The sequence below is a fragment of the Bombina bombina genome, chromosome 1, assembly GCF_027579735.1.
Source record: "Bombina bombina isolate aBomBom1 chromosome 1, aBomBom1.pri, whole genome shotgun sequence".
In the NCBI taxonomy this organism is placed as follows: Eukaryota; Metazoa; Chordata; class Amphibia; order Anura; family Bombinatoridae; genus Bombina; species Bombina bombina.
The window spans coordinates 1,599,295,907-1,599,310,522 of NC_069499.1; the positions used below are offsets into that span (position 1 = coordinate 1,599,295,907).

General features: G+C 42.0%; 1 protein-coding gene across 4 annotated transcripts in view; it reads left to right on the top strand.

Annotated features, from left to right (window-relative positions):
* Positions 1-4,177: 4,177 nt before the first annotated feature.
* LOC128656607 (zinc finger protein OZF) overlaps positions 4,178-14,616 on the top strand; it is a 254,192-nt gene continuing 243,753 nt past the window's right edge. For 3 of the 4 annotated variants that reach the window (XM_053710606.1, XM_053710624.1, XM_053710630.1), the window contains exon 1: positions 4,178-4,289. The gene's annotated coding sequence lies outside the window, so the exon portion shown is untranslated. Of the gene's footprint in view, positions 4,290-10,539; positions 10,615-14,616 lie in introns of those variants that run through there. The other variant, XM_053710615.1, reaches the window with a different exon arrangement.

Sequence of the window (14,616 nt, forward strand, 5' to 3'; positions counted from 1 at the left end):
TATAAGTGACAGTCACAGTGGTTACCTTATAAGTGACAGACACAGTGATTACCTTATAAGTGACAGTCACAGTGATTACCTTATAAGTGACAGTCACAGTAGTTACCTTATAAATGACACTCACAGTGATTACCTTATAAGTGACAGTAACAGTGATTACCTTATAAGTGACAGTAACAGTGGTTACCTTATAAATGACAGTCACAGTGATTACTTTATAAGTGACAGTCACAGTGATTACCTTATAAATGACAGTCACAGTGATTACTTTATAAGTGACAGTCACAGTGATTACTTTATAAATGACAGTCACAGTGGTTACTTTATAAGTGACAGCCACAGTGATTACCTTATAAATGACAGTCACAGTGATTACCTTATAAATGACGTTACAGTGATTACCTTATAAATGACACTCACAGTGATTACCTTATAAATGACAATCACAGTGGTTACCTTATAAATGACAGTCACAGTGATTACCTTATAAGTGACAGTCACAGTGATTACCTTATAAATGACGTTACAGTGGTTACCTTATAAGTGACAGTCACAGTGATTACCTTATAAATGACAATCACAGTGATTACCTTATAAATGACAGTCACAGTGATTACCTTATAAGTGACAGTCACAGTGATTACCTTATAAGTGACAGTCACAGTGATTACCTTATAAATGACAATCACAGTGGTTACCTTATAAGTGACAGTCACAGTGATTACCTTATAAATGACAGTCACAGTGATTACCTTATATATGACAGTCACAGTGATTACCTTATAAATGACAGTCACAGTGATTACTTTATAAGTGACAGTCACAGTGATTACCTTATAAATGACAGTCACAGTGGTTACCTTATAAGTGACAGTCACAGTGGTTACCTTATAAATGACAATCACAGTGGTTACCTTATAAATGACGTTACAGTGGTTACCTTATAAATGACGTTACAGTGGTTACCTTATAAGTGACAGTCACAGTGATTACCTTATAAATGACGTTACAGTGGTTACCTTATAAGTGACAGTCACAGTGATTACCTTATAAATGACGTTACAGTGGTTACCTTATAAGTGACAGTCACAGTGATTACCTTATAAATGACAATCACAGTGATTACCTTATAAATGACAGTCACAGTGATTACCTTATAAGTGACAGTCACAGTGATTACCTTATAAGTGACAGTCACAGTGATTACCTTATAAATGACAATCACAGTGGTTACCTTATAAGTGACAGTCACAGTGATTACCTTATAAATGACAGTCACAGTGATTACCTTATAAGTGACAGTCACAGTGGTTACCTTATAAATGACAATCACAGTGATTACCTTATAAATGACAGTCACAGTGATTACCTTATAAATGACAGACACAGTGATTACCTTATAAATGACAGTCACAGTGATTACCTTATAAGTGACAGTCACAGTGATTACCTTATATATGACAGTCACAGTGATTACCTTATAAGTGACAGTCACAGTGATTACCTTATAAATGACAGTCACAGTGATTACCTTATATATGACAGTCACAGTGATTACCTTATAAATGACAGTCACAGTGATTACCTTATAAGTGACAGTCACAGTGATTACCTTATAAATGACAGTCACAGTGATTACCTTATAAATGACAGTCACAGTGGTTACCTTATAAGTGACAGTCACAGTGATTACCTTATAAATGACAGTCACAGTGATTACCTTATAAATGACAATCACAGTGGTTACCTTATAAATGACAGTCACAGTGATTACCTTATAAATGACAGTCACAGTGGTTACCTTATAAGTGACAGTCACAGTGATTACCTTATAAGTGACAGTCACAGTGATTACCTTATAAATGACACTCACAGTGGTTACCCTATAAGTGACAGTCACAGTGATTACCTTATAAATGACAGTCACAGTGATTACCTTATAAGTGACAGACACAGTGATTACCTTATAAATGACAGTCACAGTGATTACCTTATAAATGACACTCACAGTGATTACCTTATAAATGACAGTCACAGTGGTTACCTTATAAATGACAGTCACAGTGGTTACCCTATATGTGACAGTCACAGTGATTACCTTATAAGTGACAGTCACAGTGATTACCTTATAAATGACAGTCACAGTGATTACCTTATAAGTGACAGTCACAGTGATTACCTTATAAGTGACAGTCACAGTGATTACTTTATAAATGACACTCACAGTGGTTACCTTATAAGTGACAGTCACAGTGGTTACCTTATAAATGACAGTCACAGTGATTAACTTATAAATGACAGTCACAGTGATTACCTTATAAATGACAGTCACAGTGATTAACTTATAAATGACAGTCACAGTGATTACCTTATAAATAACAGTCACAGTGATTATCTTATAAATGACAGTCACAGTGATTACCTTATAAATGACAGACACAGTGATTACCTTATAAATGACAGACACAGTGATTACCTTATAAATGACAGTCACAGTGATTACCATATAAATGACAGTCACAGTGATTACCTTATAAGTGACAGTCACAGTGATTACCTTATAAGTGACAGTAACAGTGATTACCTTATAAATGACAGTCACAGTGATTACCATATAAATGACAGTCACAGTGATTACCATATAAATGACAGTCACAGTGATTACCTTATAAATGACAGTCACAGTGATTACCTTATAAGTGACAGTCACAGTGATTATCTTATAAATGACAGTCACAGTGATTACCTTATAAATGACAGACACAGTGATTACCTTATAAATGACAGACACAGTGATTACCTTATAAATGACAGTCACAGTGATTACCTTATAAATTACAGTCACAGTGGTTACCTTATAAATGACAGTCACAGTGGTTACCTTATAAATGACAGTCACAGTGATTACTTTATAAATGACAGTCACAGTGATTACCTTATAAATGACAGTCACAGTGGTTACCTTATAAATGACAGTCACAGTGATTACCTTATAAATGACAGTCACAGTGGTTACCTTATAAATGACAGTCACAGTGATTACCTTATAAATGACAGTCACAGTGGTTACCTTATAAATGACAGTCACAGTGATTACCTTATAAATGACAGTCACAGTGGTTACCTTATAAATGACAGACACAGTGATTACCTTATAAATGACAGTCACAGTGATTACCTTATAAATTACAGTCACAGTGGTTACCTTATAAATGACAGTCACAGTGGTTACCTTATAAATGACAGTCACAGTGATTACTTTATAAATGACAGACACAGTGATTACCTTATAAATGACAGTCACAGTGATTACCTTATAAATTACAGTCACAGTGGTTACCTTATAAATGACAGTCACAGTGATTACTTTATAAATGACAGTCACAGTGATTACCTTATAAGTGACAGTCACAGTGGTTACCTTATAAATGACAGACACAGTGATTACCTTATAAGTGACAGTCACAGTGATTACTTTATAAATGACAGACACAGTGATTACCTTATAAGTGACAGTCACAGTGATTACCTTATAAATGACAGTCACAGTGATTACCTTATAAGTGACAGTCACAGTGATTACCTTATAAATGACAGTCACAGTGATTACCTTATAAATTACAGTCACAGTGGTTACCTTATAAATGACAGTCACAGTGATTACTTTATAAATGACAGTCACAGTGATTACCTTATAAGTGACAGTCACAGTGGTTACCTTATAAATGACAGACACAGTGATTACCTTATAAGTGACAGTCACAGTGATTACTTTATAAATGACAGACACAGTGATTACCTTATAAGTGACAGTCACAGTGATTACCTTATAAATGACAATCAGCAGAAACCACTGTGAATGAACATTAAGAACAAGAAAGCTGCAAAATGTTTCGTTTTCAGAATGATTGTCTATAGGTTGTTTTTTACATTAAAGTTGATTTAAAAAAAAAAAAAAAAAAGCTTTGAGTTGAGGTCACATGTTTCCTGTCTAGAGTCAGTGGAGGTCACATGTTTCCTGTCTAGAGTCAGTGGAGGTCACATGTTTCCTGTCTAGAGTCAGTGGAGGTCACATGTTTCCTGTCTAGAGTCAGTGGAGGTCACATGTTTCCTGTCTAGAGTTGGTCTCCAGTCTGCAGCTAGACTCTTCTCCCTGGAGCTGTAGTCAGTACTTGTTATTTAGTTACTTTATGAGTCTGTTATAAAACTACAAGCCCCAGAATGCATTGCGTGACTCGTTCAGTAACAGCAGTGACTTACACGACCTCACCCAACATGGCGGCCGTAAGGTACAGACAGCTGTATAGTGGTACTGAGTATGTTCCCTCTGTGAGCAGTGCAGATAGTGTTGTAATACATGGGGATTAGATCAGTGCATGTGCTTTTTATTTATTAAGTCCCCAATGTCTGCATAGTAAATAAATCTGACAACCTCTATTCTGTAGATATAAATTAGTGCCTGCTCAGTGTAGCATGTTGCTGGGGCAGCGTTCTTTATCCTGCAAGAAACCATTTTAGTTCTGCTAGGAGAAACAATTCAGAAGTAGTTTACTTGGAAAGTGTGGAATAGAAAAAATAAATTGCAATACACAGTTTTGTTTTACTTTTTCTAGTTAATGAACCTCTACCCATGTGTATTAGGATTGCAAACTCGTCCTAATTAGCTACAATTAGAGTCCTGAAACCCCATTTTTGCAGTTTGCGTTTTTAAACAACTTTTTAATTTACTTCTATTATCAATCTTTCCTAGGTACCTCTTCAACAATGAATATCACGAGAATGAAGCAAGTTTGTTAATAGAAGTAAATTGGAAACTTTTTTTGTAAAATTGTATCTTATGTCTGAATTACAAAAGAACATGTTTGTGTTTCCCTTTAAGGAAGATAATTAAACACAATGTTTTAAAGCCGTTTTTAATGCACGTGCCAGATGCAGTTTATCTGCAGCTCACTACTGGTGGGTACTACTGGTATGGTGCCGCTGGTATGGTACCACTGGTATGGTACTACTGGTGGGTACCGCTGGTATGGTACTACTGGTATGGTACTACTGGTGGGTACCGCTGGTATGGTACGACTGGTATGGTACGACTGGTGGGTACGACTGGTATGGTACCACTGGTGGGTACCGCTGGTATGGTACCACTGGTATGGTGCCGCTTGCATGGTACCGCTGGTATGGTGCTGCTGGCATGGTACTACTAGGATGGTGCCGCTGGTATGGTACTACTGGGATGGTACTACTGGGATGGTGCCGCTGATATGGTTCCGCTGGTATGGTACCGCTGGTATGGTGTCGCTGATTATGGTGCTGCTGGTATGGTACTACTGGTATGGTGCCGCTGGTATGTTGGGCACGTCTATAAAAACATTTGTGCGTTGCAGGACCTCATCTATAAACTTCCCTGATTGGCTACAGCAAGGGAAGTAAACATACAAGTGGTGTGTCTCTGGCGCCTGCAAAACAACACAGATTACCTTTATAAATGCTTCTTAAATGGACATAAAGTGTAGAAAATACTCAGTTACAACATTTTTTTATTCTTATTTAATAAAATATGGGTTAAAAGCACATAGTTAAAGTAATCTCAAGAGCAGTAGTGCACTACTGCGAGCTAGATATTCACCTAAGGAGAGTCAATGATGAAAGTTATGTGTGTAGCCAACAATCAGCAGCCAGCTCACAGTACTGCATTAGAGAAATTTGATATCTACTTATAGAGCACAAACTAATCACCCGTGAGGGTCTCAAGGCGCTAAGGGAAAGGGGATAGGAGAAAAGGGGGGGGGGGAGATGGGCATTCAGTCGAAGTGCCAGGTTTTAAGATCCTTTCTGAACTTTGTAAGGGAGGTGGATTGTCTGAGGTGAAGTGGGAGGGTGTTCCATGTCTTTGCCGCCATGTGGGAGAAAGATCGGTGATGTGGCATTGGAGGGGGATGTCAATGATGAGTCTGGCTGAAGCATTCTGGATACGTTGGAATCTCTTTTGGAGTTTGATGGTGGAGCCGGCATAGAGTGCGTTGCCGTAGACTAACTGGCTGCTGACGATGGCGTGGGTGACTGTTTCCTTGGTTTCGGTAGCGATCCACTTGAAGATTTTTTGTAGCAGGTGGAGAATGTGGAAGCATGTTGAGGTGATGGCATTGATTTGTCGGTCCATGGAGAGTGAGGAGTCCAGGATGAAGCCTATATTTCGTGCGTGGTCGGTTGGGGTTGCAGGGTGATCGAGGGCTGTTGTCCCATGCAGATTTATTGGGTCAGAGGAGGAGGACTTCGGTTTTGTCTGTGTTCAGTTTCAGCTGGTTGTCCTTCATCCAGGTGGCGACTGCTGTCAGGCCTTTGTGGATGTTCTTTTTGGCGGTGGTGGGATCTCGGGTGAGTGAGAAGATTTAACTGGGTGTCGTTGGCGTAGGAGACGATGTTTAGGTCGTGGCATCAGACCATGGCGGCAAGAGGGCCCATGTAGATGTTGAAGAGGGTGGGGCTCAGCGAAGAGCCTTGCGGTACACCGCAGTTGACTGGTGTGGGTTTGGAGGAGAAAGGAGGTGATCCATTCCAGGGCTTTGCTGCGTATGCCAGCATCGTGTAGGCGGGTGCGTAGGGTGTTGTGGTCGGCAGTGTCGAAAGCTGCTGAGAGGTCTAGGAGGATGAGGGCAGCAGTTTCTCCTCGGTCGAGCATGGCACGGATGTCTTCTGTGGCAGCGAGGAGGGCGGTCTCGGTGCTGTGGTTGCTACTGAAACTGGATTGGGAGTGGTCCAGGATGTGGTTGGCCTCAATGTGGTCAATAAGTTGCAAGTTGATGGACTTCTCCATGACTTTGGCCGGGAAGGGGGTAGAGAGATGGGGCGGTAGTTATTCGGGTCCGTGGGGTCTGCCGAGGGTTTCTTCAGCAGGGGTTTCAGTTCCGTGTGCTTCCAGATATCTGGGAAGGTGCCGGTTTTGATGGAGCAGTTGATGGTGTGGCGGAGTTCAGGGGCGATGATGTTGCTTGCTTTGTTGAATATGTGATGGGGGCATGGGTCCGAGGGTGCACCAGAGTGGATGGATTTCATGATTCTGAGGGTGTCATCTGTGGTGACGGGGCTCCAAATAGTCCGTGTGTGGTGAGGGGGGGCGAATTTGGGAGGGGTGTAGGGGAGTGGGTGGTGGAGGTTGAGTTATGAGGCGTGAAACTGTCATAGATGTCGAGGATCTTATGGTGGAAGTGTGCAGCGAGGGTATTGCAGAGGTCCTGGGAGGGTGGAATGTTGGTGGTGTCGCTGTTGGGTTTAGAGATTTCCTTCTCTGACTGAGAACAACTCCTTGCTGTTTTGTGCAATAGAGTTGATTGTCTTGGATGGCGTTTTTTTTGGCGGTTTTTATGAGGTGGTGGTGGGTGGTGATTTCTTCCTTAAAGGCAGCTTTATCCAGAAGGGTCTTGCTGGATCTCCAGGTTCTTTCCAGTCAACTGCAGTGGAATTTGGAGTCCTGGATGACCGGGGTGAACCAGCTAGCTTTGTTGGTGGTTTGGCGGCCAGATGGTTTTTTAAGGGGGGCGAGGCTGTTGGAGCTGTCTGTAATCCAGCGGTGGAGGTTGCAGGCAGAGGAGTGGTGTCTGTGGAGGTAGGTGGGGAAGATTTGTTTAGGGTGCGGTGTAGTTGGTCTTGGGTAATGTTGTTCCAGTTTCTGCGGGGTGGGTGGTGGGTTTGTTGAAGGAGAAGTGTATGCAGTAGTGGTCAGTCCAGAGGAGTTCGGTGATGTGATTGACTGAGATGTGGTTGCCTGAGGAGAAGATTGGGTCGAGGGTGTGGCCGGCTTTGTGGGTTGGGTAGTTTACGAGTTGCTTTAGTCCAATAGTTTCGAGGTTTTCCAGGAGGGTAGAGGTGTTGTGATCATGGGGTTGTCAAGATGGAAGTTGAGGTCACCGAGGAGGCTGTAGTCCGTTGAGGTGAGGGCATGGGGTGCGATGTGGTCAGTGATGGAGTCGCAGAAGGCGGGACGAGGTCCAGGAGGTCTGTAGGTGAGGGTGCCGTGGAGGGTGGTGTTGGGGTTGACCTGGATCTTGAAGTGTAGGTGTTCTAGGCCTGGTGAGTGGTCGTCAGAGCTGGTTGTGACTTGGATGATGTGTTTGTGGATAATGGCGATGCCTTCTCCCGGTCGGTTGCTGCGGTCTTTGTGGCAGATCTTATAGCCGTCGGGTATTGCAGCGGCGATGTCTGGCCCTGATGCAGGGTTTAGCCAGGTTTCAGTGAGGAAGGCAACGTCAGGTGAGTCTAGCAGGTTCCAGATTTCGAGGGCGTGCTTGTGGATGGAGCGGGTATTGAGGAAGATGCAGTTGAGGTAATTGCGGTTGTTTTTGGGTGGGTTAGTTGGTTTGGTTGTGGTCCGGAGGGAGGAGAAGGAGCAGTTGCGGCAGGTGAAAGGTCTGAAGGTGTTGGTCGGGGATGCGTGGTGGCAGGCGGACAATCTACCGGTGTTGAGCGCGTGGAGGGTGCTGGAGTTGTAGTGGCGGCAGTTTCTGGAGCCAAGGTTCGTGGCGTTGGGTGCGGTCGGGGGGGAAGACGGGTGCTGACGGGCTTGCCTTTGGCGCTCCCGCTGCGCTCGTCTGCTGCACTGTTGCGCAGTGATCACCATTAAATACAGCAGGAAGGTGGGCGGGCTGGGTAGGGGGTAGGTGTGAAATAATAACAGAGCAAACAAAATACAGAAAGATACAGCACAAATACATAGGGATAAGGAAGAGAAAACTTACTTTAGTGGTGCAGCGATCACCATTAAACACAGCACGAAGGTGGGCGGGCTGGGTAGGGGGTAGGTGTGAAATAATAAGAGAAAACAAAATACAGAAAGATACAGCACAAATACATATGGATAAGGGAGAGAAAACTTACTTTAGTGGTGCAGCGATCACCATTAAATACAGCAGGAAGGTGGGCGGGCTGGACAGGGGGTAGGTGTGAAATAATAACAGAGCAAACAAAATACAGAAAGATACAGCACAAATACATAGGGATAAGGGAGAGAAAACTTACTTTAGTGGTGCAGCGATCACCATTAAATACAGCAGGAAGGTGGACGGGCTGGTTAGCTGGGTAGGGGGTAGGTGTGAAATAATAACAGAGCAAACAAAATACAGAAAGATACAGCACAAATACATAGGGATAAGGGAGAGAAAAATACTGATATAATTCTGTCCTGGGCAGGAGGGAATACTGCACACCCAAAAAAACGTGTCTCTTCCCAAGGAAACAGTTAAAAAAGAAATTCAAAGATTGTTAAAGGTGGCGCAAATAAATGCTGCTTCCCAGTGTTTTGAAACTCTCTAATTTATTTTGAATTAATTATAGTTTCTAAATTTAATTGTCAAGATCCAAGGTCGCTGCCATATATAAAATTAGTGTGTGTCAGTTCAATAACAGATTAAAAAATATATACCCTTAGCTTGGGACTAGCTTCAAATGTACAAAATACAAAGAATACAAATATAATTAAAATAGGAATTGTTTATTTTATACAAGTTATAGGTAATACCTATGTAATAATAAAAATAAATGACGCCGGTGTCGGATTCACAAATAAAAATACTTCTCTAAAATTATAGTACTATGAATCGGTATCTAAACCGATAAACTTAAAATAAGAAAGAGATAGGCCTTAATTTATAATGCCCGAGAATAAAATGCCTTAGTAATAAAGCAGAGTTCAATTTCCTATATAATTGTATATCCTATTGTATCTTTTAAGTAGTCCTCAAAGGTGAAACAATGTTGTTTATTGAGGTGTATCCCAATAATAATCAAGTATGGCAACTTGATGTTGGTACTTAGTTAATTTGGCTCAAAAGTTCTGATGAGCTGGATTTCAGAGTAAAGTCAAAGATAGTAAGCGTACATTCTAGTGAAAAAACATCTGTGTAAAAGTACAATTGCATTGTGCTATGTACATAAAATCTTCAGCAATTATGACCAATCGTACCTGTATTTCCAAGTTGATAATCGTTCTGTATCCTGAGAATACTCAGTGCACTGTCATGTCCCGGAACTGTCTCCGGTTTTCAATACAATTTTCCTATACTAGCCTCAGGTGAGCTGTTGTCTGTTCCTCCTTTACTTGATGCGCCCTGGAATGGCGGTCTTTAAGTCTCCGGGTGGAGTGCTCGCTTGTCAGCCTTAGGATAGTCTCCGGCCAGCCTCCGATCCCTCCTTTGAGTGCTCTTATTTTCAGCCTCCGGTATTTGGATAGAGTGCTTTTGTTCAGCCTCCGCTTCCACAGAGTAAGGGTTATCTCAAGCAGTGATCAAGTGCGGTGGACCCGCATGAAACGCGTCTGCTGTTACTGCCTTTATGTGACCACTACTTGATTTGGGTGGAGGTCATTTCTAGCTATTGTCCGCTCTTTGTTTTTAGTGCACAGTGCTTTGAATAAAGAAATCTTTTGAATTTACTTACCACTGTTTGGAGCGTCTTCCTAGTTAGCCGGAACTGTCTTTCTCAAGTGTTTGTTCCTGTGGCGTCTGATACAGAGACGCACTTCCTGGCTCCTGTGGAGGATCGTGGGGGAGTTGTTGGACTGGTGCACACGCTGAAGCAACGCCGAAGACACGCAGAAGAAGCCGGCATTTGAGCACTGTTTGGGTAAGCACCGCTTGTTGTGTATATTGTTAAGGGTTATCTCTGCTGTCCTTGTGATCCAGTTTATCGAGTGATCAGGTTCCACGCGTTTCGGCTGGAAGATGCCTGATAGGTTTGTTTCTTTGCTTTATATAGCCCTATAATGTATGCCCATCAATCTTTAAAGGGACAGTCAACACCAGAATTTTTGTTGTTTAAAAAGAAAGATAATCACTTTATTACCCATTCCCCAGTTTTGCATAACCAACACAGTTATAATAATACACGTTTACCTCTGCAATTACCTTGTTTCTAAGCTTCTGCTGACTGCCCCCTTATTTCAGTTTTTTTGACAGACATGCAGTTCAGCCAATCAGTGCTCACTCCTAGGTCACTTTACGTGCATGAGCTCAATGTTATCTATATGAAACATGTGAACTAATGCCCTCTAGTGGTCAAAATGTATTCAGATTAGAGGCAGTCTTCAAGGTCTAAGAAATTAGCATATGAACCTCCTAGTTTTAGCTTTCAACTAAGAATACCAAGACAACAAAGAAAAATTGGTGATAAAAGTAAATTGGGAAGTTGTTTAAAATTGCATGCCCTATTTAAAACATGAACGTTTGTTTTGGACTTTACTGTCCCTTTAACTATATCCATACTTGATTTAATTCTCCTCTTTGTTTCATTGTAAATATAGCTATTTTTAGTATTATCTTCAATACTTTTTCTTAGTTTTTCTTGCGTGAATCCTTATTGTAAGAATGATTCTAGAATTGTTACTCAGAATAAATACTTTAAAACTTCTAGGAGCTAATAAAGGGGGCAAGAATATTCGATGTAAGCGTATTTATTTTATATAAAACTCTAATAGACTTTTTAACAAAACAATAGGAAATGTGTTGATAAGATCACATTTTTCATGAGAATGATCTGTGTGGTTTAAGATTATAAAAATATCTAAAAGGTTATAAAAATATAAAAAATGTTTATAAGAAAACCCAAACAATGGAGGTTATAAATAAGATGCATAATTTTAGTGGAAATATATCTAATCGCGCGGTAGGTAATTATTTTAGCAATTTTACACTATATATATAGAGAGACTGGTTGTAAAAAACACTGGGAAGCAGCATTTATTTGCGCCACCTTTAACAATCTTTGAATTACAGTTCTGCATTACTGCACCTGAGCCTTCCTAAGTATACTTTTCATTAAAGATACCAAGAGAATTAAGTAAATTTGATCAGAGTTAAATTGAAAATTCTCTTAATATTGTATTCTCGCTGATATGTATAATGACCTCAGGGATCTCACAACTCTGTGTTACCGCTGATGCGTATAATGACCTCAGTGATCTCACAACTCTGTGTTACCGCTGATGCATATAATTACCTCAGTGATCTCATAGCTCAGTGCTTCCGCTGATATGTATAATGACCTCAGTGATCTCATAGCTCAGTGCTTCCGCAGATACGTATAATGACCTCAGGGATCTCACAGCTCTGTGCTACCGCTGATACGTATAATGACCTCGGTGATCTCATAGCTCAGTGCTTCCGCTGATACGTATAATGACCTCAGGGATCTCACAGCTCTGTGCTACCGCTGATGCGTATAATGACCTCAGTGATCTCACTACTCAGTGCTACCGCTGATACGTATAATGACCTCAGTGATCTCATAGCTCTCAGTGCTACTGCTGATACGTATAATGACCTCAGTGATCTCAGCTCAGTGCTTCCGCTGATACGTATAATAACCCCAGTGATCTCACGGCTCAGTGCTACTGCACCTCAGTGATCTCAGTGCTACCGCTGATACGTATAATGACCTCAGTGATCTCACAGCTCTGTGCTACTGCTGATACGTATAATGACCTCAGTGATCTCACTGCTCAGTGCTACTGCTGATACGTATAATGACCTCGGTGATCTCATAGCTCAGTGCTACCGCTGATACGTATAATGACCACAGTGATCTCATAGCTCAGTGCTACCACTGATACGTATAATGACCTCAGTGATCTCACAGCTCAGTGCTACCGCTGATACGTATAATGACCTCAGTGATCTCACTGCTCAGTGCTACTGCTGATACGTATAATGACCTCAGTGATCTCACTGCTCAGTGCTACCGCTGATACGTATAATGACCTCGGTGATCTCACAGCTCAGTGCTCCCACTGATACGTATAGTGACCCCAGTGATCTCACAGCTCAGTGCTACTGCACCTCTCTGATCTCACAGCTCTGTGTTACCGCTGATACGTATTGACCTCAGTGATCTCACAGTTCTCAGTGCTACCGCTGATACGTATAATGACCTCAGTGATCTCACAGCTCTCAGTGCTACCGCTGATATGTATAATGACCTCAGTGATCTCACAGCTCAGTGCTACTGCTGATACGTATAATGACCTCAGTGATCTCACTGCTCAGTGCTACTGCTGATACGTATAATGACCTCAGTGATCTCACTGCTCAGTGCTACCGCTGATACGTATAATGACCTCAGTGATCTCACAGCTCAGTGCTACCACTGATACGTATAATGACCTCAGTGATCTCACAGCTCAGTGCTACTGCTGATACGTATAATGACCTCAGTGATCTCACAGCTCTCAGTGCTACAGCTGATATGTATAATGACCTCAGTGATCTCACAGCTCTCAGTGCTACTGCTGATACGTATAATGACCTCAGTGATCTCACAGCTCAGTGCTACCGCTGATACGTATAATGACCTCAGTGAGCTCACAGCTCTCAGTGCTACAGCTGATATGTATAATGACCCCAGTGATCTCACTGCTCAGTACTACCGCTGATACGTATAATGACTTCAGTGACCTCACAGCTCAGTGCTACTGCTGATACGTATAATGACCTCAGTGATCTCACAGCTCTCACTGCTACAGCTGATATGTATAATGACCTCAGTGATCTCACAGCTCTCAGTGCTACTGCTGATACGTATAATGACCTCAGTGATCTCACAGCTCAGTGCTACCGCTGATACGTATAATGACCTCAGTGATCTCACAGCTCTGTGTTACAGCTGATATGTATAATGACCCCAGTGATCTCACTGCTCAGTACTACCGCTGATACGTATAATGACTTCAGTGACCTCACAGCTCAGTGCTACCGCTGATACGTATAATGACCTCAGTGATCTCACTACTCAGTGCTACCGCTGATACGCATAATGACCTCAGTGATCTCACAGCTGAGTGCTACCGCTGATACATATAATGACCTCAGTGATCTCATTGCTCAGTGCTACCGCTGATACGTATAATGACCCCAGTGATCTCACAGCTCAGTGCTACTGCACCTCGTTGATCTCACAGCTCTGTGTTACTGCTGATACGTATTGACCTCAGTGATCTCACAGTTCTCAGTGCTACTGCTGATACGTATAATGACCTTAGTGATCTCACAGCTCTCAGTGCTACCGCTGATACGTATAATGACCTCAGTGATCTCACAGCTCTGTGCTACTGCTGATACGTATAATGACTTCAGTGATCTCACAGCTCTGTGCTACTGCTGATACGTATAATGACCTCAGTGATCTCACTACTCAGTGCTACCACTGATACGTATAATGACCTCAGTGATCTCACAGCTCTGTGCTACTGCTGATACGTATAATGACTTCAGTGATCTCACAGCTCAGTGCTACCGCTGATATGTATAATGACCACAGTGATCTCACAGCTCTGTGCTACTTCTGATACGTATAAGGACCTCAGTGATCTCACAGCTGAGTGCTACCGCTTATACGTATAATGACCTAAGTGATCTCACAGCTCTGTGCTACTGCTGATACGTATAATGACCTCAGTGATCTCACAGCTGAGTGCTACCGCTGATATGTATAATGACCCCAGTGATCTCACAGCTCTGTGCTACTGCTGATACGTATAATGACCTCAGTGATCTCACAGCTGAGTGCTACCGCTGATACGTATAATGGCTTCAGTGATCTCACAGCTCAGTGCTACCTCTGATACGTTGTCAG